The sequence below is a fragment of the Lynx rufus genome, unplaced genomic scaffold, assembly GCF_022079265.1.
Source record: "Lynx rufus isolate CCGP_SWC_20201006 ecotype Redwood Valley unplaced genomic scaffold, mLynRuf1.p SCAF_11, whole genome shotgun sequence".
Classification (NCBI taxonomy): Eukaryota; Metazoa; Chordata; class Mammalia; order Carnivora; family Felidae; genus Lynx; species Lynx rufus.
In genome coordinates this window covers 68,733,023-68,744,730 of record NW_025814825.1, presented here as the reverse complement: position 1 = coordinate 68,744,730, position 11,708 = coordinate 68,733,023, and positions in this window count along the sequence as shown.

Genomic DNA, 11,708 nt, shown 5'->3' with positions numbered 1-11,708 from the left:
AGAGGAAGGCCATTTGAGGACACAGCAGGAAGGCAGCCGTCTACACGGCGGGCTGTTTCTCATAGCCCTGTGACATCTGATCTTGAACTTCCAGGCTCCAGGACAGAGAGAAAGACAATTCTGTATTTTAACCTGCTCTGTCTGGGGTGCTGGTTGCAGATCCCCTGGCCTCCCAAGGGGTTCTGGAGATGGACCCCCACTCCTTCCCAGGGCACTGGTTACCCCCTCCCTCCCCCTCCCACTCACCGGGCACTTTAAGGCCCCTCCCCAGCCCAGGGTGCTGGTTGTGTCCCCTCTGCCCCCTTCCCCAGGTCTTGACCCCTCAGCTCATGCTCTGAACCGTGGGCTCTACCAGCATGACCTTGGTACTTGCCAGGCTTGGGGGGCAGGTGAGGGCAGGTGAGGGCTGTGTCCATGGAGGTTGCCCCGGGGAACCCTGGGGAGACAGTGCTGAGCTGCCCAGCTGTGAGGGCAGGCTGTGGTCAGGGTGGGGGGTCAGCAGCCGTGCCCATGGTGGATGTGCCCGCCCTGGGCCATGTCTAGATGCGTGGTCAGCGCAGCAGGAGGTGGCCAGTGCTCCTCCAGGAAGGCGCTCAGCCTGAGTCACGTGGGAAATCGAGAGAAAATCGTCCTTGCAGGGCCCTTGGCCTCGCCATGGCCGGGAAGCTTCTATGTCCAAGAGCTCAACCTGCTTCATTTCCTGGGGGATAATTTCTTGTCAGTCCAGCTGAGATGAGGCCCTGGCCAGCCGGGGGACAGCCAAAGGGCCACCCTGGTGTCCAGCCATGGCCTCTGTCCCCTGATCTGCTCCTGCCAGGGACTTTTCCAAGGAGGTCTCTCTGCTGCCATGACGATAGCAGATGGGATCCTGTCACCAGGGAAAAGGTTCCAAGTGACCTGGACACGACCCAGACTCCTCCCTGTCTGGCCGCTGAGGGATCTAGCTGACTACCAGAGCCGGAAGTAGCACCCCTGGCCCACCAGATGACCCGATGTGACCGAAGGAGGGGCACTGTGTCACTCGGCAGGCCGTGGGCTGGACACCGTGGTGATCCCCTTATGGTCCTGACTGTCCTTCGGCCAGGAAGCCTGAAGGGCAGGTGTGGACGTGCACAGAACACCGAGGACTCCTGTCGGGATGACTGGGGTTTCAGCAGGACCCGTGCTGCACATGTGGCCCCAATTCCCAAGAAATTTCGAGCCCAGGAGGGGAGACAGCCAAGGAGGCCGGCCTCAAGGTGACAGGGTTCCAGGGCTCTCTTGGGGAAGTGAGTGTCCTGCCTGATGCAGCTGACCAGCCCCCCCCCCCCCCCCCGCAACACCGAGGCTCAGCCCCGGGGGGAGGGTCTGCAGCCTGGGTTCCTGCAGGGCTACCCACCCTGGCCACTAACCCATGGCTAATGGAGGCTTCCTCCTAAGGTACACACGTCAGGCAGGCCTCGATGGCTGGGGCGGGCACCTGCTGGGCCCTCCATCCTGCAACACAGAACTTCTGTCCGTGTGAGGACAGGTTTTTGTGACGTGGGACTTAATTGCCTGTTGCTGAAGAAAGAACAGGTGTTTTTTGTTTTTAATTTTTTAATGTTTTTATTTATTTTTGAGAGAGAGAGAGACAGAGCACGAGTTGGGGAGGGGCACAGAGCGAGGGAGACACAGTATCCGAAGCAGCTCGGGGCTCTGAGCTGTCAGCACAGACGCGGGGCTCGAACTCATGAACCGTGAGATCATGGCCTGAGCCGAAGTAGGACACCCAACTGACTCAGCCACCCAGGCCCCCCAAGAGTAAGTGTTTTATAAGAAAGGTGGAGCGGGGCCGGGGCATCACAGCTGAACGGGCCTGCTGGGCTCCTGTTGGTGTCCCGGTCCACTGGAAGCGCTCACACACCCGGCATCCCAAGTTCTGGAGCGCTTGCCGTGCGTGATGGTGGGAAGGGCGCGCCCTATGGCTCCGGAGAGCCCCAAGGGTTTGACACTTGTCACAGGCGGCCAGCGCCAGCTTCCAGCCAATGGAAAATCACTGCAAAAGTCGAGGAAAGCAAGTTTCTGTGATCAAATCCTGATATCAGATGATCTTCTCACTGTCCATTTCTTCTGAGAGTTGGACGCTGCTGACAGGTGTTGGAGCGGGCCCGGCAGGCTCTTCGCAGGTCAGGCCTGAGTGCGTCCCAGAGACGTGCCCGGGCCCTCGTGTGCATAATTAGTTCTTTTCACAAAGACGATGGCTTTTAACCTGGTGTCTAAAAAACACTGGCACTTCTCTTGGAGCCCCCTGGCTGCTGGGACCGGGTTCCTGTGCACATAATGTGGGCAAGCCGCTGGCGGAGCCCAACCCAAGCGTGTTTTCTCACCAGTGTGCTCGGTACGCCTCGGGCTGAGGCCTGGGGTGGGCCCACACCTCTGGGGACTCGCAGTCCCTTCGTGCCCTGTCTTGGGGCTCCGTCACCACTCCCCCAGAGACCCCCGCCTTCCTGCCGTGTTCGCAGCCCTGACTCTTGGTTGGAGGTGGGGGCAGGGACGGCTGGAGAGGAAGGCAAAGTCTGCAGCGACGCCTGGTGCCCTGCGTCCCCGCCCTGCATGTGTGCCCAGGGTTGGAGAAGTGCGTCCGGTGGCCAGGACCCTCATCACAGAGCTTATGTTCGAGCGCATCCTACCCACCAAGTCTTATCCACACACACTTCATGCTGAGCCAGGGGAAATGAGACCACCGCTCCCGCCACAGGCAAACACGTCGGGAGGTCAGTTCGAGACACAGCGTGTCCCGATTGCGGCGCCCGGGCCAGCTCACGCACGGCCGAGGTCACCCTGCTTCAGGGATGCGTTCCCATCCGAGGGCCTGGCTTTGAGCGAGGCAGCAAGGGAGGCTTCTGATCCCAGAAGAGCTGTGCCAAGTGAGTTGTAGCAGAAACAGAGCCTCACTTCCTTTCGGCTTCTACTTTCTTCCTGCAAGTTAGTGACCAACGGTGCCCTTCTACATTTTTAGAGATGACGCTTAAAAGTCAAAGCAGGGAAGGCAAAAGGGAGACACTATTTTATATTTTAGGGTTCACACGTGCACAGGTTCCTCCCGGAGGGCCCGCGCTGCAAGTGTCCCACGGACAAAATCCTCGTGGTGTGCGGGGCCGACTCCCCGGGACACGTCCCTCCGGGGCCCTTCAGACCAGAATGGACCTCACGCCCGAGAGGCTGGGCTCAGTCCAGACAGCCGCTCCCGCCGCCGTGGCCCCCAGCCCGCTGTCCCTGCTCACTGCTCTGCCTTTCCAAGCTGCGTGGCCATGTCTCTCCTTCTGGGAAACCGAGGCTCCATCGTCCCACGGGCTGGCCTGTGTCCTCCGTGGAGCCTGGAGGCGCAGAGCCCTGGTCTGGGGTTTGCGGGCATTTCCCCTGGTCCTGAGGCTTACCCTCCTTTTATGCTTTATTATTATTTTAGTTGGGTGTGTCTTTTGGTATGTTTGGCCAATAAATCACCTAGATGTTAAGAGAGACAGGAAGGAAGGAGGAGGGAGGTCTTAAGTCAGGGGCCGGCCGCGGGGCGCAGGGAAGGGGCTCTTCTCCCCAGGAGGCGCAGACCCTCCTCGCCGTCCTCTCTGCCTCTGCTCTGTACCGACCGAGACTGATCTCGCTGTTAGCCCCCAACGCCCCTTGTCTGAGTTTTTAATGATCACTGTATCTTATTGGTCCGTCCATGGCAGTGTCCCGGGGGGACGCAGAGGCAAAAGGTAAGTGATTTATTCCTCCGGAGCACAAATTATCCTCGCTGGACGTCACATCTGTACAGCTGGTGTGTGTTTCTCTCATGCTTTCCCCGTGTGGGAAATATAGCACAGGGACTGCGCCGGTCCCTGCCCCTCAGGCCTCTACGTCCATGGTCTTTTCAGGGGTTTTGATTCCATTGTTGCTTTTTCAAATGTGGGGTGCTGATGTGCAGAAAAGGGGTGTCCTGTGTCTTTGGGACTCCTCTGCTCCAAGCAGAGCTGGGGGCAGTCCTGGCTTCTCACCCTGTCCTGGCTTCCAGCCCCTGCTGGACGTGACAAAGGATAGTCTGATGACACCGCGGTCAGCCCTGAATTCAGGGCGAGTGCGAGCTCCGTGGGGTCCTTGGCAGCCGCTGGCACCTGCTGGGTCTGGGTCATACCAAAGTGAAGCCACTGAAGGGGGGTCTCTGCCTCTCGGGCTCAACATTAGTGAGCGGATGGACCTGTCCTCTGAGGTCCCCTTGATGTCCCAGTGATCAGAGGAGTCCCCACGACGCCTTGTCAGCCACGGGGGGTGTGGCCGGGAAGGCAGAGCTTGTGCAAAATGAACGTGGCCTCCCTCACAGCGACCACGCCGCTCCTCGGGTGAACCACGAGACCTACGCTGTGAAAGGAAACAGGAAGAAAGTGCACAACCTCGGACAACCTCTTACTCCCTTCCAAGATGCCACCGAGCTTTGGGGAGGAAAGTGTGCGGATCACAGAAGGCCACGGGGTGCAAAGCAATGCCCGTCTGGCAGCTGCTCGGATGTGAATACCAACGGGGCCACTGTCCACACCTGCCCCGTTTGCTAACAGCTGTGCTGGTGGCCTGTGTCCTGCAGGCCCCACAGGGGAGCGTCCGGGCTGCCTGTGCCTTCCGGGCCTGCCGGCACGCTGACAGCAGACGGGGCGCCTGTCCAGGAGGGAGGACAGAGCCTCAGTGTAACGCAGGCGTCAGCGTGGCCCCCGAAGCGCTTCCGCAAGACCGCGCGTCTTCACGCTCAGGAGCCAGAAAGCGGGTGGCTGGCCTCGGTGTCAGGGAAGGGGACCGCCAGCCCGGGCACACGTCTGGCTGGCAGTGTGAGTGCAGCAGTGCGGGCGGGCAGGGGCGGGCCACCCTGCTGGCCACAGCCTCTGGTCTTCCTTGTGCCCTGGGCCCCTGGGGCGAAGCCACGCAGGTGTCCACACTACAGTCTCAGGGACACATGCAGGGAAGCATTTGCAGCAGAGCGGCCCCCACGCTGGGCTGGGCTCTCCATTTCTTCTGGAGACTCTCCAGTGTAAACGTTATTTGTTAAGAATCAAAGCCCAACGAACTGCGGAGATCCTAAACCCTCCGGGCAAGTGTAACCCGCCAGTTTTCACTGTCCTGGGCTGGCCAGTGTCCAGCGTCTGGGACCAGAACACAGTCACTGGGGACTGAAGGCAGAGTATAGACGGGACGCAGAGTGGACAGGGGGAGGGTCACACAGCGGTGCTCGGAGAGGCCAGGGAAGCTGCTGCAGGGTTCCCCCCCCCCCCCGCCCCCCCAGCCTCCTGCAACACCTCTGAGCTCACCCTTTGTCTGCAAATGACAGGTTCCATTTGCAAATAAGGCTCTAACCTGAGGGTGAAAAGCTGGAAAAATGCCAAGGGGGGGCAGCCCTGTTTGGCAAGGCACCCTGGGTCCCCTAAAAAGCTGGGGCCCCGGCCAGGCCGACAGCCTCCCCAGGAGTGGTGAGCCTGGACGCACAACCTCTAGGCTGCCTGTCACCCTCCCGGCCGGCGAGGCTTGGAGCAGTGGCATGCACAATGCTGAGTCTTGGCCACAAGCCCGACCTTGTTTGGGCGTCTCGAGCAGAACAGGAAGGAAACGAACAAGTGACTCAGACAGACCCCCCACCCCCCCCATGAAGCAGACAATCGGTGTGCATTTGAGTCATGGCTGGCGTCCGAGCCACGGCTGCTGCCGGCCACGTGTCCTGTGGCCATCGGCATTCCCTGCACGCGCTGGGCCCTCCACCACCGTCCTTCACAAACACACACAATGCATTATTTACCCGGCCACCAGCCTTCCCGGAACGCAAGCCGGCAGCGACCACGTCCAGGCTGCACGAGCCTCCGGGACGAGTCCCCTCATGGCCCTGCCCACAGCAGCCGTGCCCCCTTTTCTGGTGACAGAGGCGTCCTGCCCCCGTCCGCTCTACGTGCTTCTGAAGCCCACACACGTCTCCCTGCCGTGCAGCCCACTTTCTGATGGGAAGGGGCTGGCGGAGCTGCCCTGGGAGCGCTGCCCACGACGGCCTCGGACAGGAGGGGCAGTGACCCCGGCCAGGGGCCAGGGAAGGCCTCCCCGGTCCTGCACCCGAGCCCTGGGGGAGGGACCCAGGGCCGTATCTCCTCCCATGATTAAATGGCTCCACATTGCAGCATGCCTGCCACTAATTAGTATGATCGACGCCGAGCAAGCCCACAGCAGAGCAGCCGGCGGGCAGCCCTGGACACCGGGGCCCGATGCTGCTAACTGGCCACGTGGTAACTCCACGGACAGGGGTGGCCGGGCCCCGCTGCCCGGGGGGCGCGTACTCACCATGAGCCCTGCGAAGCTCCTGCAGCCAGAGTGCGGACGGAGCGGGGTCGCCGCTGAGCCGATTATGTGGCACCCTCCTCCCCGCCGGCCTCCATGGCCGTCCCGAAGGTCAAGGTCCCACACAGTGGCTGTGGGGTCCAGCCCGGGGCCAGGGGCCTCGGGGCGACGGTGGGGCGGGTGAGGGTCACGAGGTTGTCCCCATCTGTGAAGACAGGGCACGGTTAGGGCAGGGCGGAGGGTCCCCGGGGTCTCAGCCAGGCGTCGCCCCCCCCCCCCCACCGTGGCCATCCCACCTGGCCGGCCGGTCGGAGCGTCGGGCCGGGGGCTGCGCCGCCAGGGGCACGCGGGGGGCCTGCCGTGTCTGCCGGGCTCTGGCCGGGGGCTCAGGAGCCGCAGGGACCTCGGGCAGCCCTCCCGGAGCACTGCCTTCCCCATGTTGGGAGCCGGCCTCGGCTCGCCGCCCAGCACACGCAGCTCGGCCCCGAAACATGTCTGTCAGCTTAAGTCAGGGAACTGAAGAAGCCTCGACTCGCCGTCCCCACGATCGGCCAGCCCCGGGCCGGCAGACACAGGGGCCGGCGTCGCCCCCCAGACGCGCCATCTCGGTGGTGGCTCCGCGCCTTCCGCGGAACCCAAAGTTATACAGCATCTGCATCCGGAACAGCAGGAGCCGCCCCAGCCCGCTCGGCGCCGATGCCCGAGCAACGGCTGGGGGAGTGGACGCCGTGGCCGGAGGGCTCCGACCCTGCCCGCCGCGCTGCCTCCCTGCCCGGGCCCACCCGCCACGCAGCCCCGGGAAACGCAGCCCAACTTCTCACCTATTCAGGCAGAGGCAGCGGGAGCCCCGGCGCTGCGCCGCGCGGTGCCGGCGGGCTGTGGCGAGTTCTCTGTGCCGGGGAGCAGTTTTCCATTCCGAGCTAGCAAGTGGAGTTATCAACAGATTGCAAGACTGCAGCCCGGCCACGGCGCCACGGGCACTGCACCGAGAGAGTGAGTCAGAGCCAGGACCCGCAGACATTCAATGCAATTCTCCGCGGGTGGCTTCCAGAGCTCCGCGTGGGGACCGCCAGCCGCCTCTGCGCCTGCTTCGGAGGGCGGGCGACAGCCGGGCACGGGGACCGGGCCGGGAAGCAGGAGCCGTAACCATGGGGATGGGGGAGGCGCTGATGGCGCTGGGCGGGCTGTGGCCTGGCTCCCTGCGGCAGGGCAGAATGGTTCTTCCCAGCCCCGCCGGCCGCCCGGCACACTGCAGAGCCGATTTAAAGAGACAACCGGCCAGGTTTTGCCTCCGCTTCCGACAGAATCGGACAACTCACGTTAAAGCACTTCCCTGAAAGGAGGCGGAAGGAGGACTGGATGATTTCACTTTATTTTTAAAGAAAATCCTTGTCCGTTGAAGGCTCCAGGAACAGAAATGTGAGCAAGAAACCAGAGTTCAGAGGAATTCTCATAGTCCTTGTATCAAAATATTCTCACATCCAAACTGCCTGCCGGTGTGGGTGGGCCGTGGCCTTGCACAGAGAGGCCCCCGCCCCCATCCAGGGTCCTGGCCCAGTCCCCCCCCCCCCCCCCGTCGGGCCCGGTGCTGGGGGGTGGAGGACAGGTGAGTCCCGGGGATGCGGGTGGGCTTTGCAGCCAGCACGACCCCTGTGAGGGCTTCTGGCTCTGTGCCCCCAGTCAGGTGCGGCTGGGGGGCCTGGGGACTGTGCTCGGCAGACACGTGTGAGCTTGGGGGAGGCCCACGCTCTTCCCTCCCGGCTGGAAGGTCAGGACACTGGTGCCTGCTCGGGAGAGCCCCCCCCAATTCTGGAGGGCCTGGGCCTGGACTCTGGGGCATCACTAAGATTCACGACTTTCTCAGCTCGTGGCCCTTGCCTCTGGGGGCTGTGTTCCCCATGCTTCTCTGTGGGACGCAGTGATGAGGCCTGGGATTTGGACAAGGAATGTGAAAGCCAGAGGGGTGAAGAGTGTGCAGCAATGTGGGTGTCCGCCCCCAAGCCCTGACCCGCCCCAGCTTTCCGGAATTGCTCCCCTGGGGGTGGGGGGCCCCGGCTTTTGTTCTGGACAAGTGGGGCAAGGAGGAAGGCGGGAAAGCCCGCTGTGAGCTCAGGGTTCAGCCCAGACTGCTGGGCGGCCCCATGGGGCTTGTCCACCTGTCGATCCCTCCACAAAGACTGTCCACGTTCAGGGCATGACATGAACACGGGCCAATCCCTCACCAGGGCTCCCAGCCCGGAGATGGCAGAAGGGTGGTGGGAAGGGCACAGAGGAGGGGCATTGCTGGCGGCCGCCGGCAGTCTCTTGCTCTGTGCACAGCCTTGTGCTCCGTCCCAAGAGCCTGTGATTTGCCCTGGCCTCAGAGCAGAGGCGGTAGGACCAGAACCGGGGCCTCCTGAATCCCAAAAAGGCAGCTTCTGGGAGAACTTACAGAAGAGGCTATTGGGAGGCAGAGGACCGGGCCAGCCCAGCCCTGGATGCCCCCAGCAGCCCCTCTAGTCAGGCCTCAGTGCTGCCCTCGAAGGGCACGTCCAGACCCTACACTCTGTGGCCTGCATCCAGGGGGCCACACCCAGAATCCACACCTGGGTGCAGGTGGGGTGTCCCTCTGGAATCGCTGGGCTGCCCCACACTGAGGGCTGTCGGAGGAGCCTCATCGGAGGGCCTCTGGCTTTGTGAGGGGCACCGCTACCCCCCGCCCGCCCACAGCTGCCCTGCCATCGTCCCTCCGGGTGCCCGGTGCACAGCCTCAGGACTGCACATGGCAGGACATCTGTTACAGACCCAGGCCTGGGGCAGCAGGTGGGGGCGGGGCATGGCATCCCCTCACACATGCCAGAGGCCATCTGTACCCAGCACAGGGCAGCACAGCTGTGAGATGGGGAAACAGGGGCACCAGCGGTCAGACTCCCTTTGCTGTCGTTCCATGGAGCCTGCCTGGTCATCCCCCTGCCCCCCCGCCCCCGGAGGGTCAGGGACTGTGGGTCCAGGGCTCAGCGTGACCGGCCATCGTGGAGAGCCTCAGATCTTCTCTCTAATGAGACAACGTCCTCGGCTTGGAGAACAAGGAGGGACCCTGCTCGATATGGCTGCACGGAAGCCATGGCACTATGCTTGCTCGGGAGGGACGTGCCCCCATGTTGCTCTTGGGGCCTCAGAGGATCGGGGCCACAGAGACAGTTGTCACATACTTCTCATCGCTCCCAGCGCACCAAAGGCTCTGAGCGAAACAAGTGTTCTAGGGCTCAGGCCTTCTTACGGCACCAGGCACTCGCTCCTGATACTTGCAGGGGGGGCGGGGGGGCGTGTCTCAGTTCTTTCCAGGACCAGCGTCTCCGCAGGGAGCTCTTGGCTCCGCTTCCTGCAGGAAGGCCAGGGTTCTGGCACATTCTGAGTTCAGGCCTCTGTACAGAAGGGCTCACCACAGGCGTGGGTCTGCGCTCTGTCCGCGTGGGAGGCAACACTGACCTCTGGACGTCCAGCCCTGACCTCCTATCCACTGCCTGAGCTGTTCGTTCCACTGAGAGTGGTTTCCTTCGTCTGGGGAAAGTTGCTTCTGACTCAGAGGTGGACGGCTGGGGCTTTCTGTGCAGGACAGCGCGGCGGCCTGCTCAGGCCCCGCGTGGGACTTCCAACTAGGGGTTTGCCTAGTCAGGGAGCGTAGCCCCAGGGGGCCGAGTCCACCCTGCTGCTCGGATCGAGCTGGCTGGATGCTTCTGCCGTGCTGAACGGCCAGTGTCCAGTGTCCTGGGTCCCTACGACCAGGGCACGTGCTTGGTGGGTGGCCTTTCTCTGCACCTGCCGGCTTCCGGAACTGGCAGCCATTCACGGGAGAGGAGGAAACGGTCTGAGGAGGACGGTGGGGCCGCCTCAAGACCAGCCTCACAGCGGATGGAATCAAAGGGTGACGGACGGCTGGGGGTGTCAGCACAGTGACGGAGCCAGTACAGAGGGGCTCGGGGAAACTCCGCTGCTGACTTCCCTCTGTCCGTGGGGAGCGCCAGCTCAGGTATTAGGTGGCTAGAATGGCTCAGGCCAGACTTGCCTCCTCTCAGAACATTTTGGGGACTTTTGCGGGTACCCGCTTTCCAGCCACCGCACGGGTCCTGGGAACCCGAAAGCAGAAGCCCACGGTTGCTGGAGACGTGTTTCCGGGTGAGAGCGCAGCCTGGCCCTGGGGGGGTGCAGGACGCGGGCTCTCGGCGCACTTAGCATCCGAGGCTCACGAAGCGGAATCCAAACCGGCTCTCCCGTTGCCGTGGCAACCAGCCCCGCCCCCTCAGGCGTCAGTTTGCATCTGTGCAGACCATTTCTCACAAAGATTTGCCTCAACAGATTCATTCTGCCCTGAAGTGGAGCCTAGTTTGAGACCCAAACAATGAAACTAACAAATTTGTCGGGCTCCCAGGAGGAGTCAGGCCGCTGCCCAAGGCCACGGGGAGGTCACAGGGAGGCCACGGGGCGTTTCGTGCTACCTCCCGTCTACCAGACCATTCGCAGTCTGTGGAAGTGTTTTCAGGGTTCACCTCTGGAAGGTGTCCTGCGGGGTCGGGCTCCAGGGTGGGGGCAGTCTGAGCAGGGCCCCCCCCAGGGCTCCTTGGGCCCCGGCCCCTTGCAGACTCTGGGGGGCAGGCCGTGGGGGGGCACGCAGCAGCCCCCAGGTTGCTCTTGTGTGTTTAGTCTCGTCTCCCTCAAATCGCATTTTCTGCCCCTTCTTAGTCTTCTGACCCCAGGGGTAGGACACACAGCAGCCACATGGGCACCACCCAGGGGTGCTGTCCGTGACCAGGAACTCAGGGAGCCGCACCCACACCTCCTGGGCTCGACGGTGGCCCAGAACCCCAGCCACAGGCACGGGGCGAGTCTGCTGGGGGGAACTTCGCACGCAGCAGCGCGTTCGTGGGGTGAGAGCTGGTCACCTGGGGGTCGGGGCCGCCAGGAGGGGCGGCAGGGCACCAGCCCGGAGTTGGCTCCGTGGAGACGGGAGGGTGTGTGTCTCCTGCAGACGTGCGGCCGTCCTAACCAGGGCCTGTGTGTGGGCTTTTCCCGGTCACACCACTGCTTCCCGCCCAGCTGGCGTCGCGGCTGCACACGGGACCAAGACAGAAGCGGGAACACCCAGGGCTCCGATGGTTGTACACCAGGACTAGTCCAGTTTCCAGACCTGAACAGTTAACCAGAAGTTAGTGCTTCCTGAAGGCTGTGGGCCGGCTGGGACGGGGCCGGTGTCTGGGGGCCCGACGCTCTCTGTGGTCCCGGGTTCCCATCTGGGGCCCCTGCGGGGGGGGTGCCTCCGGGGGTCCCCTTCTACGAGGTCCGTCCCCTGCAGCCCCGTTCAGGGTGGCAGACGCAGGCGGAGCTCGGGGTCCTGCTCAGAGGAGCCTGGGAGTCCTGTCCCCTCGCACGTG